The following is a 23,750-nucleotide window of genomic DNA, read 5'->3' as shown; positions in this document are numbered from 1 at the left end:
CTCTCGAGCCAATACTGAAGACAATGACACATATCAATATCTACACTACACCGCCATTAAGTATATGAAAAAGACCCAACCCCAACGGGTTAATAAGTATAAAAATATTTGATTTTTAATAACATTATTATCTTACTTAAGTTTTGTAGTTAAATTATAGAAATGAAGATCTAAATTAAGATATTCTCTACATTTACTTACATAACCTCAAAACGTTTCACTTTCATGTCATCAATATAGCATCAATGTTATGTACAATTAATGAAAAATAGACGCATCATGATATTAACTATAATAATATTTAATTTCTAATGGTAATAATGTCATCAAACCACCTCAAGTTTCGTAGATTTGAATATCCAATACACAGCTGTACTCAGAAAATTATACACTGCAGAATCAGTTTTTAATAACAAATTGAACTGAGCTCTAAATATGTCGGAAATCCTGTAGGTCATGGCCTTCGTGTAATAGCCTATTGTTTATTGTAGTGTGTGTTTTGTTCTGAAATTCAATCAAGTCGGCCGTGATTGAATAAAATTAGTTCTCAAAACTGACAACAGATGGATTTTGGAAAATAGGAAAATTATGTAGGAAAACTGACATTTCACTGAAAACTACTACTTTTCCGAAAAACTTTGGATGCCATGCATGAAAATGAGGGGTCACTCATTAAAATCCGTTCAGCCGTTTTCCCGTAATTTCCATTACCAGTTCAAATTATATATAGGTATAGATAATTGAAGAACTCCTCGGAAAAAGGATGTAACATCAAATTATTGAAATCTAATGGCTTGTGCAGCAAATGCTGCAAACTAAGTTCATAAGATGTTCAAATAAAATTTTTCAGATTTATTTTCAATGAAGAATACCAGACATTTTGAAAATTATTTGCTTTCATAATAATGAAATATTACCTCTGAATGTATTTTATGCCAAACACTTTTTCTTGAACTTATCTACCTTCAGTTTTTTTTAGTTTCAACGCGAAGACGCAAGTAACAATGTCAGGACGATCAATGGGTTTTTCATGTGGGAGTAAAGAATAGCTATTTCAGTTCATTGTGGATTGTAGGTGAAAGTTAAAAAAAGTCAGGTTTGCAATGTTTTCGGACAATAGACATAGCATCTTGGTATAGCTGCTGCATGTAGAGCTTGAAATGTAGAGGGTAAAATCATTTTATCCTGCTAAGAGATCTTGCTGAAATGATCGAGAGACTACAAAATTTTGTAGGCCTCTTATTTTATCAGTAAGTAATACCCTTTTGTCTTTTCTTAGGAACTGTAATTTTTTCGCTCTCTCGAGCCAATACTGAAGAGAATGACGCATATAAATATCTACACCACACCGCCAATAAGTTTATGAAAAAGACCCAACCCCACTTGATTAATAACTATGAAAATATTTGATTGTTAATAAAAATATTATTCTCATACGTAAGTTTTGTAAGTTCATTTGTATAATAGCCGCCACTCAGTAAATTATAGAAATGAAGATCTAATTTAAGATATTCTCTACATCTACTTATATAACCCAAAAACGTTTCACTTTCATATCATCAATATAGCATTAATATGTATAATTAATGAAAAATAGTCACATCATGGCATTAACTATAATAATATTTCATTTCTAATGATAATAATGTGATCAAACCACCTCAGGTTTTGTAGATTTTAATATCTAATACACAGCTGTACTCAGAATATTACACACCGCAGAATCAGACCTGTAAATAATTTTAGTAAGTCTTGTACTTTTTAATAACCAATTGAATTTGAACCCTAAATATGTCAGCAATTTGCAGGTCATGGCCTTCGTGTAATAGCCGATTGTTTATTGTAGCGTGTGTTTTGTTTTAGTCTGAAATCACGGCCGACTGCTGAAATGCAATTAGTTCTCAAAACTGACGAAAGATGGATTTTGGAAAATAGGAAAATTATGTAGGAAAATAACGCTTCACTGAAAGTTACTATTTTTCTGAAAATCCTTGGATGCCAAGCTTCAAAATGACGGGGCATTAATTAAAATCCGTTCAGCCGTTGTTACGTAATTTCCATTGCCAGTTCAAATTATATATATATATATATATATATATATATAGATGTGACTTGTATGTGGAAAAAGTAATTTTGAAGCATTTATTTATAGCAATAAATTTATTGCTTTCAATAACTGAATAAATTGTATTAGGCTATAGATTAATCAAATGGTTCTGCTAGGAAATATAGACCTAATGAAATTATTTTTCTTTCTCCTGAAACATGAATTACAGTTTTGGTGGTTACATCCTTATTCCGGGGAGGTCTTCAATTATGCACTTAAGCTTTCTAACCAAGTAGAAGTCTTTTTACTAGTAGAAATCTCGTCTAGCTACTTTCAAAACATCATAAAGGAATACGGATAGTTTGAAGATAGTACCTAGTCAAAATTAATATCGAAAGAGTTTTTTTAGACAGTCGTTTCATAATGATGACATTTCGATTCCCATTTTAGTATCGAAAAGTCATTCATTTATGCATCCATAAATTAGCGTGATTGAAAGTAAATTTTTCGAGCAAAAAAGTACTTTTAAGGACGCTAATTAGAAATGCTAAAAACATAAATTCCAAGTTGAATAATTTCAAGGGAAAAACTGTTCCGCGGCCGGGTATCGATCCCTGAACCTCTGGTTGAACGTATCAGCGCTCTATCAACTGATCTACCCAGGAACTCCACCCGACACCGTCTCAAATTTCCCTTTATATCCACACAACTCGAGTGAGCTGACATGACGTCAGAGACCGACATCGACTGCACACAAACTCTGTGTGACTTGGAATTGTGGTTTTTCTGTTTACGTACCTATCGTAACGTATATATTATGCAAGACTAGTTTTTCAGGTATAGGTCCCTGTGAAGCAGACTTGAATAATTTCAAGGGAAAAATTATTCCGGGGCCGAGTATTGATCCCGGGACGTCTGGTTGAATGTACCAGTGCTCTACCAACTCAGCTACCCAGGAACTCCACCCGACACCGTCTCAATTTTTCCCTTTATATCCACATAACTGGAGTGAGCTGACATGACGTCAGAGACCCACATCGAGTGCACACAAACTCTGTGTCACCTGGAATTGTGGTTTTTCTGTTAACGTATCTACAGTGACGTAGACTATATATTATCCAAGTCTAGTTTTTCAGGTAAAGGTCCCTGTGAAGCAGACTTGAATAATTTTAAGGGAAAAATTATTCCGGGACCGGTTATCGATCCCGGGACCTGTGGTTGAACGTACCAGCGCTCTACCAACTGAGCTACCAAGGAACTCCACCCGACACCGACTCAATTTTTCCTTTTGTATCCACACGACTGGAGTGAGCTGAAATGCCGTCAGAGGCCCACATCGAGTGCACACAATCTCTGTGCGACGTGGAATTGTGGTTTTCTGTCAACGTACCTAGAGTAAAGTATATGTTATGCAAGTCTAGTTTTTCAGGTAAAGGTCCCTGTGAAGCAGACTTGAATAATTTCAAGGGAAAAATTATTCCGGGACCGAGTATCGATCCCGGGACCTGTGGTTGAATGTACCAGTGCTCTGCCAACTGAGCTACCCAGGAACTCCACACGACACTGTCTCAGTTTTTCCTTTTGTATCCACACAACTGGAGTGAGCTGACATGACGTCAGAGACCCACATCGAGTGCACACAAACTCTGTGTGATGTGGAATTGTGGTTTCCTGTTAATGTACCTACCACGTTACTGTAGGCCCTAGCCTTTGACGATCGAAAATTTAAGGGATACGAAACAAATGCCGTAAAATCCTCTAGGTTGAAAAGAATTCCAGTGTCGTTTGAGGAATGAGAAATAAGTGATATTTAATTTAATTCCAATGATTTTAATAAAAAAATCTTGATGGGAAATTACGTGAAGGGGATTTACGCGATAAAACAGGTAGGAGTTTCTTTAATATCTGCTCAAACTTACAAAGAACATTGCAAGAGAAGAATCGAAGGTGTTACCGTTACGAAAAAAATGTAGCTAATTTCTACACAAGAAAACAGAATACCAGCTTTACAGTTCATGTTATCAAAATCACAATGGATAGTAACCTTGCAAGAAAGAATAAGGTTATGAATAACGCGATAGTGTATCAGCAAAGTTAGAGATACTGGAATTGTATAGGCTATTAACTGAAGCGGTAGTCCTTCAGACGTGTATTCGACGACAAGATACTTTCGCACTCAGAACGTTCAACAGGGAGAACTCAGTGTAAGTGGTGTATTGTTCATTATTACCATTTTAAATCTTTTAATATACGTTTTGACACCTGTGAGTATACCAGTAGGTGATGAATCATTTATTTATTTATTTATTATTTAACTAGCTAGCTAGAGAGTACCTATTGATCAGATTTTTTGTATTCGACAGATAATGGAGAAAAAATGGGAGTATAAGGGTACAGTACATCAGTTATTCATAGATTTCAAAAAGGTATATGACTCGGTTAAGAGGGAAGTATTATATGATATTCTTATTGAATTTGGTATTCCCAAGAAACTAGTTCGATTAATTAAAATGTGTCTCAGTGAAACATACAGCAGAGTCCGTATAGGTCAGTTTCTATCTGATGCTTTTCCAATTCACTGCGGGCTAAAGCAGGGAGATGCACTATCACCTTTACTTTTTAACTTCGCGCTAGAATATGCCATTAGGAAAGTTCAGGATAACAGGCAGGGTTTGGAATTGAACGGGTTACATCAGCTTCTTGTCTAAGCGGATGACGTGAATATGTTAGGAGAAAATACACAAACGATTAGGGAAAACACGGAAATTTTACTTGAAGCAAGTAGAGCGATCGGTTTGGAAGTAAATCCCGAAAAGACAAAGTATATGATTATGTCTCGTGACCAGAATATTGTACGAAATGGAAATATAAAAATTGGAGATTTATCCTTCGAAGAGGTGGAAAAATTCAAATATCTTGGAGCAACAGTAACAAATATAAATGACACTCGGGAGGAAATTAAACGCAGAATAAATATGGGAAATGCGTGTTATTATTCGGTTGAGAAGCTTTTATCATCCAGTCTGCTGTCCAAAAATCTGAAAGTTAGAATTTATGAAACAGTTATATTACCGGTTCTTCTGTATGGTTGTGAAACTTGGACTCTAACTCTGAGAGAGGAAGATAGGTTCAGGGTGTTTGAGAATAAGGTGCTTAGGAAAATATTTGGGGCTAAGAGGGGTGAAGTTACAGGAGAATGGAGGAAGTTACACAACATAGAACTGCACGCATTGTATTCTTCACCTGACATAATTAGGAACATTAAATCCAGACGTTTGAGATGGGCAGGGCATGTAGCACGTATGGGCGAAACCAGAAATGCATATAGAGTGTTAGTTGGGAGACCGGAGGGAAAAAGACCTTTAGGGAGGCCGAGACGTAGATGGGAGGATAATATTAAAATGGATTTGAGGGAGGTGGGGTATGATGATAGAGACTGGATTAATCTTGCACAGGATAGGTACCGCTGGAGGGCTTATGTGAGGGCGGCAATGAACCTTCGGGTTCCTTAAAAGCCATTTGTAAGTAAGTAAGTAAGCTAGAGAGTACAAATTACATTTATAAAACAAAAATGTTTCTAGCCACTACCGTAAGAGCCAGGCTCGTGTACGGTGTGGTCTTAGTCAATAATATAACATAAAATTTACAAGGACAGTTTACTAAATACAGTAAGTAATTTAATTCAAACGAATAAATACAACAAAAGAGCAAGAATAAAGAAGAAAGAGAAAAAGAGAGAAAAATACACATTTAATATAAATTGACAATCCGACAGAATACGATGAAAGAGTAATGGAACGGAGAAAAATTCTCTCCGGCGCCGGGATTTGAACCCGGGTTTTCAGCTCTACGTGCTGATGCTTTATCCACTAAGCCACACCGGATACCCACCCCGGCGCCGGACAGAATTTTTCTCCGTGCCGTTACTCTTTCATCGTATGATGACGCAGAATATCTGCATGGAAATATCATATGTACTTCGGTACATTAAAATAATATATATGATATGCGTAAATCACTTCGTGATTTAAGACGGCGCTTACTTCGTCGGATCCCGGCCAACTAGTCACTCATAACGGGTGCACCTCAGCACATGGGTTCATAGACATCTATGACGTAGTGCAGAGGGCGGCCACTAGAGGGAACCCAAGAGTTGGAACTTAATCTGAGACGATTCTGTCCGGCACCGGGGTGGGTATCCGGTGTGGCTTAATGGATAAAGCATCAGCACGTAGAGCTGAAAACCCGGGTTCAAATCCCGGCACCGGAGAGAATTTTTCTCCGTTCCATTACTCTTTCACCGTATGATGACGCAGAATATCTGCATGAAAATATCATATGTACTTCGGTACATTAAAATAATATATAATCCGACGGAAGCCAGTGATATTAAAAAAAAAAAAAAAACATGAATAGGGGAAAGTCGGGTAGTATCGGACATCGGGTAGTATCGGACAGTGCGTTATTTTCATCTACCACCATATGGTAGTATCTAAATAACATGGTTACGTTTCTCTATGCGAAATCACAGAAACGTAACCATGTCAGTCAGGTGCTATCATCGTGTGGTGGATGAAAGAAACTCACTGTTCGATATTACCCGATGTCCGATACTACCCGACTCTCCCCTATAGTCGACAGAAATAAAAGGGGAAAAAATACAATCATGGCATGTGAATTTCCAATCCGGCATTTGTCTTTGTGACTGAGGGACAGAGGCAAACTTATGGGGGAGGGGGCTTGGGGGGGGGCACTGCCCCGCAAACTCCACCGAACTCTTTTTTTTTTTTTTTTCCTATTAACGTTAGAAAATAGGCCTACTGAATTCAAAAGATTTTACTTGTTCTTGTGTATGATTAAGTTTCTGTACTTAAATTGACGAATTATTGTCTTCAGAGCATGTGTCTCGACTATAACATTTATTTTAAATTTCTGAACGTATAGGAATTTCTATACCTCATTTTGAGGAATGAAAGCACTATAATATTTTTTGTAACAGCCTGTACTGATGTGTTAGAACTCTACAGGTGTTCAAGCAGCCACTTGGGATAAATATGAATAACATACTGCACAACAATGCAGAAAAAAGAAAAGTAATTCGGTTAAACTTAAAGACGAGATTAAATAAAATGATAAAAGGTCCATTCACAATGAAAATTAAACATAACCGTAACATAAACACAGAAGTTTACGGCCAGGTTATCAAATGGGATCATTCACAATGATTCACATAAGCACTGAGACGTACGTATACCTGTAACATGAGTTATATGTATATACAATTACTTTCAATTCTTTCAAACTTGTATTTGTATTAAAATCAATTATAACAACCTTATATATAGGTTCATACATAAAACTCAAGAAGATTCATTTATAATGTATATTATACTGTTTGCTTATCAATGTATTCAAGTTTCAGATCACGTATTTTATTATATCTGATGATGCCAAATAAGGCGAAAACGTTAATATATATTTAATACCTTCATAGCAAATAAACATTTGCAAAGAGATATGTCTTATGATTGAACTTATATATATATATATATATATATATATATATATATATATATATATATATATATATATTGTACTATATTATTAGACTTATCTGAACAAAAATGAACTGTAAATTTCATGCTTATGCTTACGTGATTTGCAAACAGAACACAATCGTGGAGCGCTGAAGTATACGACAGAATATGAGGAAATGGCGTCGTTGTTGTTTCCATGGTTACCAAGTATGTTTGCTGTTATGTTTATGTTCCGATCGTGGATTATGGTATGATTTCTTGATTTTACCGTAACGTTTACATTCTTAAGTTAACGCTTACGTTATGTTTAATTTTCATTGTGAATGAGCCTTTAGAATTCAAACATTATATATCTTGCTCTTTTAAATAAACAGATAAAGTAAATACAAAATTGGTCCACCGCTGTGGAGTAATGGTGAGCACGTCTGGCCATGAAACGAGCTGTTTGGACAAGTCACTTGGTTGGGTGTTTTTCCTTAACCAATTAAAGCAGAATTGCTGGGTAATTTTCGATGTTGGACCTCGGACTCATTTCGCCATCATTAATTCACATATCATCATCCATACAATAGCCCGGGTTAAGTTTATGGTGTGGCGTGCTATATTTGTACAAGAGCGCTGCCGTTCAGCTACCCAATAATTCACAGAATAGGAGTGGTAAGCACAATAAGCCTCAGGCTGCAGTACAAGCGTTCGGGTCCCTCTTCCTTACAAAAGAAAAAAAAAAAGTAAAATTATCTGTATATTTTGTTACAATTTTAATTTATTTTACAATACCTTTATTAAATGATCATATTCCGATATAATGTACAAAGGTCAAGCTGTAATGGGAGGAGAAGATAAATGGAATCGTTGAGTGGAAAAGTGGTAACATTCCAAAATCATGCTTTCGAGATAATAAAAGAAAACTCTTTTGTGACTTTATTTTCAATTTAATCAAAAAACTTATAATGGGTCACATTTACTACTAGTTACAAGTATCTCAGCCTTTATATTTGTTTGTTAATATATACATTGTTTTTTAGATCTTATTTTTTTAAAGTTTGGGAATGTTACTTTTTTTCCAGTCAAATGAAATTTTCCTTAAAATGAACAGAAATATTTTGAACAATTACTAAGTTTTCTTTATAGCGTAACTGTCGAAAAAAAGTGTAGAAATACTTTTTTCCAATGTGGAAAAAGAAACAATCATACAAACGGTGTTACAATGTTGTTTTTTTTTTGTCTCGACTAATACACCTTCGTAGGTTAAAAACTCTTCTCCCCTACTCCTAGATATTTTCTCCATTTCTTTTGTATGTGTATTCTTGTTCAGCTTTCCTTTCTTTCTTCTTGGCTCATTGTCTTCCTCTTCTGACATTGTTGGTTTTTACTCGAAGACACTAACTTCAAAAACTATTTTCCAAATCTTGCAAACAGAATACCGATGATCAAACAATCCACACCTGCGGAGTAACGGCTAGCGCGTCTGGCCGGAAAACCAGGTGGCCCGGGTTCGATTCCCGGTTGGGATGAGTTACCTGGTTGAGGTTTTTCCGGGGTTTTCCCTTACCCCAATATGAGCAAATGCTGGGTAACTTTCGGTGTTGGATCCCGGACTCATTTCACCGGCATTATCACCTTCATCTCATTCAGACGCTAAATAACCTAGATGTTGATAAAGCGTCCTAAAAAACCTACTAAAAAAGAATGATCAAACATAACCTGCAACACCTGTAATAACAAAGCACTAAAACAGTTAAGAAACTAAACGATTATTAAAGTGCTTGTCAGCGCTCCAAGCATACCGTATGAAAACTAACACAATAGTGCTCCACTACTGAGTGGAATAAAAGTAACATTCCTGGAATGTTACAGTTCTTCTACTCAACTGCAAAACACGGGTCATGCCATTGGCATTAGCATGGTAGGAATATTACTCTTTTTCTGCTCCATAGGTAGGACTATGATATATGAGCAACTTTGCTATCTCAGTTTATTTTCGCATTTTTTGGAATGTTACCCCTTTTCCACTCACCCATTCAATTATGTTTTCCATAATCTCGTTATATCAGGATTCTATGGTTTTGCTTTGCCCCCCCCCCCAAGGAAACTGTTCTCTCTCCGCCTATGCTGAGGGAAACCACGAAAAACTCGTCAGATTGATCGGTCACCAGGTTTGAACCAGGGATGTCCGGAATGCGAGTCTCAAACGCTACCGTCCGAGCCAACTCGCTCGGTTATTATTATTATTATTATTATTATTATTATTATTATTATTATATGGTACAGTACTAGAATACTCCACGTCTATTCTATGAGCGCCCTTAGATTCTTGCTTACCTCAAGCGATAGGCTGTAGAATGTAAAGTGTAAACTCCATTATGTCATATGAGAATTTGAGAGGTAAACTCGGTGAAGCGTTTGGAATTAATTGAACGATCGTGGAGAAGTGCTTGACAGAAAAAAAGTTTTTTTCGTGTTTAGTGATGCAGGGAACATTGTTACTAAACGTAGAGCGGCACTTAATTCGGAGCATGTGAAATCATGGATGAAGCAGTATTAACGAAACGACATTTCATACAAGTTGAGAGGATGCGAAGGCATTTCTTTCCCCTTCTACTTGCCCTGAGTCCGTCAGTAACAGAACGGTAGCTGTTACCTCTTATGGCTGCACCCCCCAAGTTGTACACACAAGAAAATAAAATATTAAATAAAGTACATAAGTGGATGTAAAATACAGTGACACACATGTTCGACAATTATATGTTTCAGTATATTTTAGTGTCGTTCTTACAATATTTTCGACTGATAATTAATTAAATTAAGGGATGTTAGTTTGTATTATGAAGTCAGGGGGAGCGACACAGTGCAGATTGTCCCGTTGTGTATGCTGTAGAGTAGCAACTAGCGGTGAAGAAAACATTCATCTTCTGCTGTCAGTAGGTTTTTAATGTGCCAGTTGATATAAACAGCGATAAAATGAAATACAACGCTTAGTATAGATTTTCTAAATATAGATTACCGGTAAACATTTTCAATAATAAGAATTTTCACTAAGTTAAAAGTCAATTAGTCGAACGTTAGTAAGATAGACAGTAGCATCTTTCCCTTCACGGATGGTAAAAAGTGTGAGTAGAGGGGAAAGCCTATCAACGAAACTGAAATGGGGATTAGGTGAGTCTTCATACTTTTTGTTATTAATGTTTGTCTCAAAAATTCCCGGAGAAATTGACACAATAAATTATATGCCTCATAATTAGACTTCGTGGAATTTCCACGAGAATCGTAAGGTTTACTATGCACGCAGTATAGACTGCATGAGAAGGGGGCGTGGAAAGGATAGAATATGTCTCTGATGTAAACACTGAGCAGTATACTGCGGTTACAATAAAACCTGTATCCTGCATTCAAGAAATATAATGAATGATCATTGAAGTAGGAAATGTCTAAACATGTAAATACACAATTATTTTATAGTGAGATATATTAACTCTTAAAATTTAATGTAAGATACATCATCCTTGAATATGTGCATTGCAGTGAAGAGTTACGTACATTTTGAGCGACTGCAAAGTAATCTCCTCCGATGGTCACTTAAACAGTTTTTATATTGGGAAAATGTACTTTCAACATCACACGATGTAATACGTACATATCTGAAGAAGGGAAAGTCACTACTTTTTAGTACACTAACTTCAGATGTCTTGTCGTGACCTGATGGTAAATCATATATAATACGAAGTTGTGAATAGGCAGAATTTTTAGCAATAATGTTTCTCAACTTACATTTCACTTTTTCTGAAATTAATGAATTGTTATTTTGGGTAACGGTTTGTGAGACTTTATCCACTATATTAAGGACTTCTGAAAGTTGTAGTTTATACGATTCTAACAGGGTGATGCTTTTGGACACGATTTTAAAATTAGAATAAATGAACAGAATATCTTCCAATAGCTGTTCAGAAGGCAATGATTTTGCAGCTGCAACAGCGAAACTGTCTGTGCTATCCAACTCATCAATTATCTCTATTATTTTTGCCGTAATGTTCTGCATAATAATTAACAGCATCCAACCACGTTCCCCAACGGGTCAAGACTGGCTGCGGGGGTAAGGTATTCCAGGGGTAATTATTTGAAACAGCAACATTCTCATTGTAGTATGTTTGATTATATTCTTGTCTGCACTGAACAAATGTTAAGCTTTGACTATTCCAACCACAGTAATGCAAAAACAAGTGCTTACTTAGGTATACATTAGCTGTAGCTGCTCTATCTATTTGGACCGGTCACAACTCTTAACATGAACTGCTTATACTACGAGACCGGGCGGTCGCTCACCTCCTCTATGCTACCGTATATCGGCAACCTGATTGCATGCTGCGTGTGGCAATTCAAGGAATTCTACTCATAATAAATATGTTAGTAAATAATTAAAATCCTTGTTGTTCCTCCTCTATTTCGATACGTTCTTGAAATATTTTATAAATCTCTTGCTGAACAACTTTTGTACAGATGACAATGAAGTCACACCTCTGAAATTTTCTAGGTAAATATTCAAAAATCTATTTAAAATTGTGCAAATTTAATTGCATGTCCACATAAACAAACTTAGTATTTGTTGTATAATACATAGTGGCTATATTTCCAGTGAGTTCCTTAATACACTGGATTTAATCAAATTTATTTTGTCAAGTGATGTCAACCAGAAATCATGGCCATTTATAAATGCGTTGAATAATAGATAACACAGGAATTATTATTTTCTTTTCTATTAAAATACTACACCAGCGACATGACTGCATTTCTACAGAGATTTCCTCACGAATTCTTACTGGTATCATCTTGACAAACACAATTTCGTTACCAACAATTCTAAAAATCCTATATACATTGTGCAAGGGAGCCTATTAAGCTTACATTAATTCACAGAGGTAATAGATTAAGTCAAGGCGAACAAGTTGTGTGAAATAAGTGTTTTGATACGTCCAATAGTTTTGAGAATACGAAATGTATATAACGTGTTGCAACACAACAAAAGAGTAGCAGTGCTCCTTTTGATCATTCCTCAGCAGTGGGGGTGAGTGTAACTCCAATCATCTCTCCGCAACACTTGTGAGAGGAGAATGTAAACAAAAGCGTCTCATCAGATATGTTTCCATCAGATTACTGTAGATCAAAAAGTATTCAATAAATTAATTACTCAAATTATGCAAATCTAGTCTTTCAGGTAAAGCTCCCTGTAAAGCAGATTTGAATAATTTCAAGGGAAAAATTGTTCCGGGGCCGGGTATCGATCCCTGAGTTGGAGAGAGCGCTGGTACGTTCAACCAGAGGTCCCGGGATCGATACCCGGCCCCGGAACAATTTTTCCCTTGAAATTATTCAAATCTGCTTTACAGGGAGCTTTACCTGAAAGATTAGATTTGCATAATATATACGTCACTGTGTACGTTAACAGAAAACCACAATTCCAAGTCACACAGAGATTGTGTGCACTCGATGTGGGTCTCGGCGTTTCGTCAGCCCACGCGAGTTGTGTGGATATAAAGGGAAAAGTTGAGACGGTGTCGGGTGGAGTTCCCGGGTAGCTCAGTTGGAGAGAGCGCTGGTACGTTCAACCAGAGGTCCCGGGATCAATACCCCGGCCCTCGAAACAATTTTTCCCTTGAAATTATTCAATTACTCAAATTGTTTGTTTTTAACATTCCTCATTACGCTATAACCTCTTTAACTCTAAATTTAATACCATGAAACTTATTTAACATTCACAATAACTGTAATTACAAAATAGTAAAGAACGTACATTTTTATGAAACAAAACTATTTCCATTAAAGATTTCTTTACATTTTATGTAAACTCAAAATAACATTATTACAAATACACTTTCTGTAGCTCAATCTCCATTTAAGTTATTATCTTTAAAGAAATTAAAAATAAATTAATTTAGAAAATAAATTAAATTTACAAATATTGTCTATCTTTCACTAGCTGAGTATGTAAAGCCCTTGTGTTCGAATTTATCTGCGTTCATAACGAAGTTAGTTAATGCGCTTTGCAGATGTGATCTCTTTCCGAAAATACTGTGGACCTGAACATTTAGAATTGATATTCTAATCCAAACGTTTATACTGCACTGAAAGATGACAAGTAAAGGCTGGTTCACAATAAACCGGAAACGAGAATCGGAACGAAAACGAAAACGGTAAAATTGTTAAAATATGGACATTTAAATGTGAGCATTCACAATTGACGAAAAGCTTGCCGGAGCCCGGGATCGGGAACGGAGAGTTGGCCAAGTTTCAACTTCGACGTTCACGTTTCCGATCACAGCCCACTAGATTCATTCTATTGCCATCTGAAAGCTATTTTGTCGTCGTATACTTTGTAGCAAGAAGACCGTGACATAACCGAAGCATTATTTTGTTCTGTGCTGTGCATCATGGAGCAAGTTTTATTTGATTAGATTCTAATATTGAGTGTTGAGGGAAATCCTCACGTTTACGATAAGTGGTGCGCCTCGTATAAAGATGGGAAAATGAAGGAGAATACGTGGCTTTCAATAGCTGCATCTTTGAACACCGATCGGAAGTGAATCATATTTTATTACTGTACTAGCCATACCCGTGCGCTCCGCTGCACCCGTTAGAAATAAATATAAAGTAATTACATAATTAAAATAGGACATTTGATCCAGGGAACATTCGTGTTTGATAGAAGGATAAATCGTTTATTATGTTACTTAAATTGTATTAAAAAATTAAAATCCGATCATAAAAATTATTTTAGGAAATACAGGAAACGAATGCCTATCAAATTTTCTGTGCATAAGAAGCTATTTTAATCTTACCTGTCCTCGATTCATTCAGAAGTTACTGTAATAACATTATAGCATTATGTCCATCTAGAGAAACTACACTTTCCATTGGTGAATTAATAATTAATTATACAAATCGGTTAATTTACCTTCCGATATTACTTCATATACACACAGAAACATTCTCTTGTAGACTATGTTTCATAGCTTTCGATTATTGTCCAAGGCCCCTTCCAGACGAAGTCATTTGTTTTTTATTTCATTACACCGCCTTAGATGGCGTTGTTATTGTAATTTTGAATCTCATATATCTCATTAAATAACAGTTATATCAAAATTTTTCATGGAATAAAACTTATCGGAAATGATCTTTAAAGAAACTTTTGTTATGTAATATGTTTCATGAAAATTAATAATAAGGGAGATATTTCGATTTATTTAATTCAAGCTCCCTTATAACACCCCTTTTAAATAAACTATTTTGAATGCCATATAGCCTAAATTCTAAGTTACAACGAACATAATTTATATTCCAATTTTCATATAAATCGATTCAACCATTATCACGTGAAAAGGTAACAAACATCCAGACAGACAGACAGACTGGCATACAAACAAAAATTTCAAAAAAGCGATTTTCGGTTTCAGGGCGGTTAATTATATATGTTAGGACCAATTATTTTTGAAAAATCGAAAATTACCAGAAAAATTTCGGCTATAAATTTATTATTAGTATAGATTGGTTGTATTACACACTACATATTCATGCTACAATTCAATAACTACTGCTGTGTTCATTTTTGTTCCATTACAAATGTTTCTTCTCTACCTATTTTACGTTATGGTAGACTTAAAATAGGTTATGATAATAAAGGTGCATGGGCATATTTATAGTACCGTACCTTATGAAATGTTTCAGTTGAAATTTCGAAGTTGGTTAACCTGTGTTTATGTTGGCTGCCTTGTACTCATGAGAGAACGCCATTGGTCAATTATACACATATAACATCAGAATGCGTAATATCGACTTTACATATCGTTATTGATATACATATCGATATGCATAGTTGTCTACGTTTTCGGTTTATTGTGAATCTAAAATTTTCATATTCACGTCCTCCGCTTCTCGTTTTCATTCTGGTTCTTGTTCCCGGTTTATTGTGAACCAGCCTTAATTGTTCCACATTTGAGAATAGTTAGTCTATAATGGTAATGTCGTAGTTATACTTCACAGACATAAGAATTAATTCGTCACTAAAAATATCAACACTAAAATTTATTACTGTACTTTAAGGAACATAGGCGTTTCAGTTTACAATTTCCATTGACAGACCTAGAACCATGGTCAGTTCCCAATTAAAAAAAAAAAAACAATAATATAATAGTACATTATGCAACGAGCCTATAATGATAGTAATTAAGGCGCAAGTATGGATATTTATGAAACGAGCGCAAGCGAGTTTCATAATATTCATACGAGCATCTTAATTACCATTATAGGCAAGTTTCATACGACTTTTTATGCTCGACCATATTTCTAACTTGAAATTACCGGTATTCAGATGTATACATTTTATTTGTATCTGACAAGATCGGAAGTGACCTTGTTTTAGGTCGTGAATTGTGAGATGTGCGCAGACGCGAAAGTATTGATTTTTTCCGAGGAACAATAATGTCATTGACCTTGATGTAATCCCGTTAAACTTGATATAACCTTGATTATTGAATTCGACATTGAAAAACGAGATGACAAATTGAATTTATTTTAATATTATTTACAATTAACGCTAATTATTATAGTAACAGAACATAACCTTCTGCGACAGTATTGGATTTCCAGCCTCCGTGACTTTTCGCTAATTCTCTTTCGATTGCATATCCGAGAATAATCGATACTTGCGGTTTTATAATGGTACAAAGCTGACTTGTCATTGGCTGAATATCTGTAAGCTGAGTTGTCATTGGCTGAACACCTGTACTTTAATGAGTAGGTGTACTTTAATGACATGCATTAAAGGACTGCTACCAGGTGTATAATTACTACATTTCGGCATGGTCGAGCATAAAATAATAAAGATTGTGGATGTACTAATTGTTTACAGTATTTAATGACAGAAATTTTGAAAATCAACTGCTTAAGAGAAACTTGACGGTTTTATCCAAAATAATTTAAGAAATCTGAAATTTAAAAACTGCAAAAAACGTTGTCTACCTTGCTAAAATCATAATTTTGTTACTGTTTATCATTCCGACAGTAAAACAGCTTAAAACAATAATTTCTGCGGTTGTATAATTAAATAAATTCATACAAATTATCTCACTCTAATAGCAAGGACTGGGTCTCCAGATCCTTTCAGTGTTCCATAATTGCTTAGACTTTTATCACCTCTTTTCTAGTCATTATACATTCCTTCGCACCTTTGATTGACACTTAAACATGTTTTGTGGATAATTTTATGACTTACTTTTGAGAATTTTAAAAATAAAAAATATAAACGTATTATTTACAAATATACTGACATTATTTATATCACACTTAAACATCTCTACACCTACCTACCTTGCCTCCCGCTTCAGTTATACATGCATCATCGTATCACAATTAAGAAAAGTTTACAGTAATGTTAAATAATGAGTTAAGTGTTACGAATGTACAGTAAATTGATGGAGACTTATCTGATGAGACGTTTTTGTTTACATTCTCCTCTCGCAAGTCTTGCGAAGTGGATGATTGCAGTTACATTCACCCCCACTGAGGAGTAATGATCACAATGAACATTGGAGCGTTGCAACACGTTACATTTCGCATTCTCAGAACTATTGGATGTATCAATAAACTTGTTTGGCAAAATTTATTCGCATTACTTGATATCTTACTACTGTAAATTAATGTAATAGGTTCCCTTCTGCCCAAAGGGGAATATTTATGTTTTTAAGTATAAAATAATTATCAGACCAAGTTGACATGCCCTTTTACTTCCTTATAGAAAACCACCGACACACACTCCATAATGGAAATACTACCGGCGATGAAATTCATCCTGTTTGCAACTCTAATCATTATCATGATGACCAGGGAAGTACGTATTTAGATTAGGTTAGGTCACGGTGGCTACGGGCGAAGTGTGTATTTATGTGTAAGTTACACATTATAATACACAATGCGTCAAGTCATAAACATCCCAACATATCACTTCATATTTCATCATATATATGTATGTAGTCCACACCTGTGGAGTAACGGTCAGCGCGTTTGGCCGCGAAACCAGGTGGCCCGGGTTCGATTCCCGGTCGGGGCAAGTTACCTGGTTGAGATTTTTTCCGGGGTTTTTCCTCAACCCAATATGAGCAAATGCTGGGTACTTTCGGTGCTGGACCCCGGACTCATTTCACCGGCATTATCACCTTCATCTCATTCAGACGCTAAATAACCTAAGATGTTGATAAAGCGTCGTAAAATAACCTACTAAAATAAATATATATATATATATATATATGTATGTAACTACATACAATGTGCAAATAAAGATTTCAGGTACAACTCCCTGTAAAGTTGATTTGAATAATTTCGAGGGAAAAATTGTCCCGGGGCCGGGCATCGAACCCGGGACCTTTGGTTTAACGTACCAACGCTTTACCAACTGAGCTACCCAGGAACTCTACCCGACACCGATCCAATTTTTCCCTCTATATCCACAGACCTCAAAGTGGGCTGACAACCGTCAAGCAACCAACTTCGAGTGCACACTAACTCTGTATGACTTAAATTGTGGTTTTCTGTTAACGAACAGTAACGTGTATTATGCAAATCAAGATTTCAGGTATAACTCCCTGTGAAGTTGATTTGAATAATTTCGAGGGAAAAATTATTCCGGGGCCGGGCAATGTGTTTCAGATCACCCATATCAGCCTTTTTTTCTCGAAAACTCTATGATACTGGTTGTTCATAAAACAATTTTGATAACAGAAAACCTATGTAAAAAATCGATTGGTGGTAGTACCATTTTTCGTAACAAACCGGAAGTAGGGGTACCTACTGTATGGTCAACTTCAAAATTTCAAATTAGAACATAGGTCACTGAAGGTACCACTGGAAACTGTTTTTAAAAAGAAACAACTTTTACAGAAACGTTTTCTCTAACTTTTATTGTATATTCACAAAGCGACAAAATTAATTCAATAATCATTGAATCACTCATTCGTTCAAGAAAATTGCAGACCTCTTTCATTTACTCAATAAACATTCAATCTTTCATTAATTCAATAAAATTCAATCAACCAGTCATTCAATAAACATTCAATTTCTCATTCGTTCAATAACATTTGAGACCTCTTTCATTAATTCAATCACTCATTAACTCAATAAAATTTCAGGCTCTTTAATTTATTCAATAAACATTCAATCACTCATTAATTCGATAAAATTCAATCAATCTTCAATAAACATTCAATTTCTCATTCGTTCAATAACATTTCAGGACTCTTTCATTAATTCAATAAACATTCAATCACTCATTCGTTCAATACAATTTTAGACCTCTTTCATTAATTCGATATACATTCAATCACTCATTAATTCAATAAAATTCAATCTACCTTCAATAAACATTCAATCACTCATTCGTTCAATAAAATTTGAGACTTCTTTCATTAATTCAATCATTCATTAATTCAATAAAATTTCAGGCCTCTTTCATTTATTCAATAAACATTCAATCACTCATTAATTCGATAAAATTCAATCAATCTTCAATAAACATCCAATTACTCATTCGTTCAATAACATTTCAGGCCTCTTTAATTAATTCAATAAACATTCAATCACTCATTCGTTCGATAAAATTTTAGACCTCTTTCATTATTCGATATACATTCAATCACTCATTAATTCAATAAAATTCAATCTACCTTCAATAAACATTCAATCACTCATTCGTTCAATAAAATTTGAGACCTCTTTCACTAATTCAATCACTCATTAATTCAATAAAGGTCCACACCTGTGGAGTAACGGTTAGCACGTCTAGCCGCGAAAACAGGTGGCCCGGGTTCGATTCCCGGTCGGGGCAAGTTACCTGGTTGAGGTTTTTTCCGGGGTTTTCCTTCAACCCAATATGAGCAAATGCTGGGTAACTTTCGGTGCTGGACCCAGGACTCATTTCACCGGCATTATCACCTTCATCTCATTCAGACGCTAAAAACCTAGATGTTGATAAAGCGTCGTAAAATATCATACTAAAAAAAAAAATTCAATAAAATTTCAGGCCTCTTTCATTTATTCAATAAACATTCGATCACTCTTTTATTCAATAAAATTCAATCTACCTTCAATAAACATTCAATTACTCATTCGTTCAATAAAATTTGAGACGTCTTTCATTAATTCAATCACTCATTAATGCAATAAAATTTCAGGCCTCTTTCATTTATTCAATAAACATTCAATCTCATTAATTCGATAAAATTCAATCAATCTTCAATAAACATTCAATTACTCATTCGTTCAATAACATTTCAGGCCTCTTTCATTAATTCAATAAACAATCAATCACTCATTCGTTCAATAAAATTTGAGACCTCTTTCATTAATTCAATCACTCATTAATTCAATAAAATTTCAGGCCTCCTTCATTTATTCAATAAACATTCAATCACTCATTAATTCGATAAAATTCAATCAATCTTCAATAAACATTCAATTACTCATTCGTTCAATAACATTTCAGGCCTCTTTAATCAATTCAATAAATATTCAATCACTCATTCGTTCAATACAATTTTAGACCTCTTTCATTAATTCAATATACATTCGATCACTCATTAATTCAATAAAATTCAATCTACCTTCAATAAACATTCAATTACTCATTCGTTCAATAACATTTCAGGCCTCTTTAATTAATTCAATAAACATTCAATCACTCATTCGTTCGATAAAATTTTAGACCTCTTTCATTAATTCGATATACATTCAATCACTCATTAATTCAATAAAATTCAATCTACCTTCAATAAACATTCAATCACTCATTATTTCAATAAAATTTGAGACTTCTTTCATTAATTCAATCACTCATTAATTCAATAAAATTTCAGGCCTCTTTCATTTATTCAATAAACATTCAATCACTCATTAATTCGATAAAATTCAATCAATCTTCAATAAACATTCAATTATTCATTCGTTAAATAACATTTCAGGCCTCTTTCATTAATTCAATAAACATTCAATCACTCATTCGTTCAATACAATTTTAGACCTCTTTCATTAATTCAATATACATTCGATCACTCATTAATTCAATAAAATTCAATCTACCTTCAATAAACATTCAATCACTCATTCGTTCAATAAAATTTGAGACCTCTTTCATTAATTCAATCACTCATTAATTCAATAAAATTTCAAGCCTCTTTAATTTATTCAATAAACATTCAATCACTCATTAATTCGATAAAATTCAATCAATCTTCAATAAACATTCAATTACTCATTCGTTCAATAACATTTCAGGCCTCTTTATTTAATTCAATAAAAATTCAATCACTCATTCGTTCAATAAAATTTGAGATCTCTTTCATTAATTCAATCACTCATTAATTCAATAAAATTTCAGGCCTCTTTCATTTATTCAATAAACATTCAATCACTCATTCGTTCGATAACATTTTAGACCTCTTTCATTAATTCAATATACATTCAATCACTCATTAATTCAATAAAATTCAATCTACCTTCAATAAACATTCAATCACTCATTAATTCAATAAAATTAAATCAATCTTCAATAAACATTCAATTACTCATTCGTTCAATAACATTTCAGGCCTCTTTAATTAATTCAATAAACATTCAATCACTCATTCGTTCAATACAATTTTAGACCTCTTTCATTAATTCAATATACATTCAATCACTCATTAATTCAATAAAATTTCAGTCCTCTTTCATTAATTCAATATACATTCAATCACCCATTAATTCAATAAAATTCAATCAACTTTCAATAAACATTTAATCAATTATTCGTTCAATAAAATTTCAATCCTCTTTCATTAATTAAATAAACAATGAATCATCAATCCAGTAATTATACATTCAATCCCTAATTCACTCGATAAATATGTTGTAATCCCTTATTCATTAATGAAATATTAAAACACTCATTCCTTCACTAAACTACACACATTCATAAATCTTTCCATCACTCACAGTCATGAAGCATTTAATTAGTCAGTCATGTACAATTCATTATGTTAGCCATTCATTCTCTATAGTTTCTCAATTTGATAATAGTGTAAATGTTAATTATACTTTAATTTGTTTCAGGAACTTGTTGACAACGTTGCTGAAAGGTTTGAGCAAAAACTTCCATCAGGAAGCACACCTGATATGTAATACGTTGAAGAAGAACATTTTCTTTAATAATCTGTAACTTAATGTTTTAAAAGTTATAAACATTGAAATATACAAATTAATATCCTTATCAGTTTAAGTTCTACCACTCTGTTTCTCTTTGTTCCTCATGTACCGCGTCAGAGAATATGTGACAGTGGCACAATGTCCAACACTATGTTTGCAATAGTTTATTGCGCTTTCTATTACAAACAATCAGTTCAGCTATGAAAACAGCGAAACTCACGCTACTCCCAACTATTAGAAGAAAGAAAGCCGTCTGTAAGTGACTGATAGTAAAGGGTGTGTACTCATCAGACGATGAGAAATCATCAAATTTCCTTTCTAAGGTTGTATTCACTGTTCTTCTCCACCAATAAGTTGGAACGTCAGTCAGTCTAAATTGATTCAAATAGTACTCAAAGTATTTAGTAGCCAATCCTGACTCTTGTAATATCGATATTACACGATTAAACGAATCTAGGAGAACACTACCCTTTCTCATGTACATTGCAATAGCGGCAACGATTTCTCCGCCTTCTATTTGACAAACTTTATGTCTTTTATGTGTGAGCGCGTAAATCGGCAGAGCAGAATTGATGTCCATGTAAGCAAAATCTCCAGAGATATCGACACGTTCAAAACAGTAGTTCTTATCCGAACAGTGTTCCCGTCTTTCTCTTAACTCCTTATAGAACTCGATGTCAGATGAATTATATTGTACATCGAAAAGCGAATCAAAACCGAATTTAATCCCAGATGAAAGAATTTCTTCAAAATGATTCAGTTGTTTGCCAACTCCTGGGTCTACAAGAAAACTCGTGAAATACGTCTGGAATACTGTGTTAAGAGCGAAACCAAAACACATGAAAAGAAAGAAGAATGCTCTTATTTTATTGGTTCTTGGGAGTTCTGGTAAAGAAACACCCAACAACACTGACCAGAGAGATAAGAAACTGCACTGGTAGGTTAGATAAATTCTCGATTCAGATGAATTACTAAATCTAGTTGCCATGTAAGTCACTAATATTGCTGAAACACAAAACGATATAGTGCAAATAATCCAAACTGGTGCTTTGAATATTTTAGTAATGATTTCTAAACGTGAAAGAGGTCGACCACAAGGAACATACCACTGTGTATGGTAGTACAAATATGGTATTGTATGATCGGCTAGAACTGCAGTGCGATATAATAAAGGAATATCCCCATATGCTACATCTGCCATGCCGAGAAACATTTTTTTGAATGCTTCTTTCACACTTGTTACGTAATTTGAATTTATGGGTACAGGAGAAATATGCAAAGACATATTTAACGACTTGACCATCAGCCTCAGCAGCATTTCTTGAGGATCGTTGAATTTGGCAACAGTTTCATTTTCCTCGTTGACAACCCAAATGTAATCTCGAAGTCCTGTAGCCACCTTTATAGGGCAGGAAAGAAAATCTGTCGGAGGTTTATATGTATATAAATAAACAAATTTGTCAAATTCTCCAGTAGCTTCCCAAACATAATGGTGCACGTGGGTGATTCCGGTAAATTCCATACAGTTAGTCTTAGTCTGTTTGGGCACCCAAGAATATGTGTCAATTACAGATCTTCCTCCTGCAGATTCTTCAGAAGCAACTACAGATGGTACCACTACCACGGAATTGATTATCTCGAAATCTATCCACATGTTTTTCAAGACTTCAGCAGCTATTTCACTCGAAGAGTTTTTGACCGGATTTGTCACTATGACAACAAACCTAGCCCTAGGATTCAAACACAATTGTATTGCTGCATCGATCACAGAGTACATTCCATCATTTATAATTTGATTTTCAGTTATAAAAATTAAGTAACCATCAGGTTTAACTTCATTTTCTTTTTTTTCTGTCAGCGTCTGGTAATTTGAGACGATGGAAGGTGAAACGTAATATAAGCCTAATAGTTGTAATAGTCTTTCTGCTAACACAATACCGCTGTCC

The 23,750-nt window shown here is 34.5% G+C and overlaps 1 long non-coding RNA gene across 1 annotated transcript; it reads left to right on the top strand.

Annotated features, from left to right (window-relative positions):
* Positions 1 to 4,166: 4,166 nt before the first annotated feature.
* On the top strand, positions 4,167 to 21,869 carry LOC138695243 (uncharacterized). The gene is made up of 3 exons (XR_011331093.1): positions 4,167 to 4,251; positions 17,369 to 17,461; positions 21,712 to 21,869. It is a non-coding gene; the product is annotated as an uncharacterized lncRNA (long non-coding RNA).
* The last annotated feature ends 1,881 nt before the right edge of the window (positions 21,870 to 23,750 follow it).

This window comes from Periplaneta americana, chromosome 2, assembly GCF_040183065.1.
Source record: "Periplaneta americana isolate PAMFEO1 chromosome 2, P.americana_PAMFEO1_priV1, whole genome shotgun sequence".
Taxonomy (NCBI): Eukaryota; Metazoa; Arthropoda; class Insecta; order Blattodea; family Blattidae; genus Periplaneta; species Periplaneta americana.
Note: the sequence above shows the minus strand (reverse complement) of the source record. Positions and strands in the feature narration are given on the sequence as shown.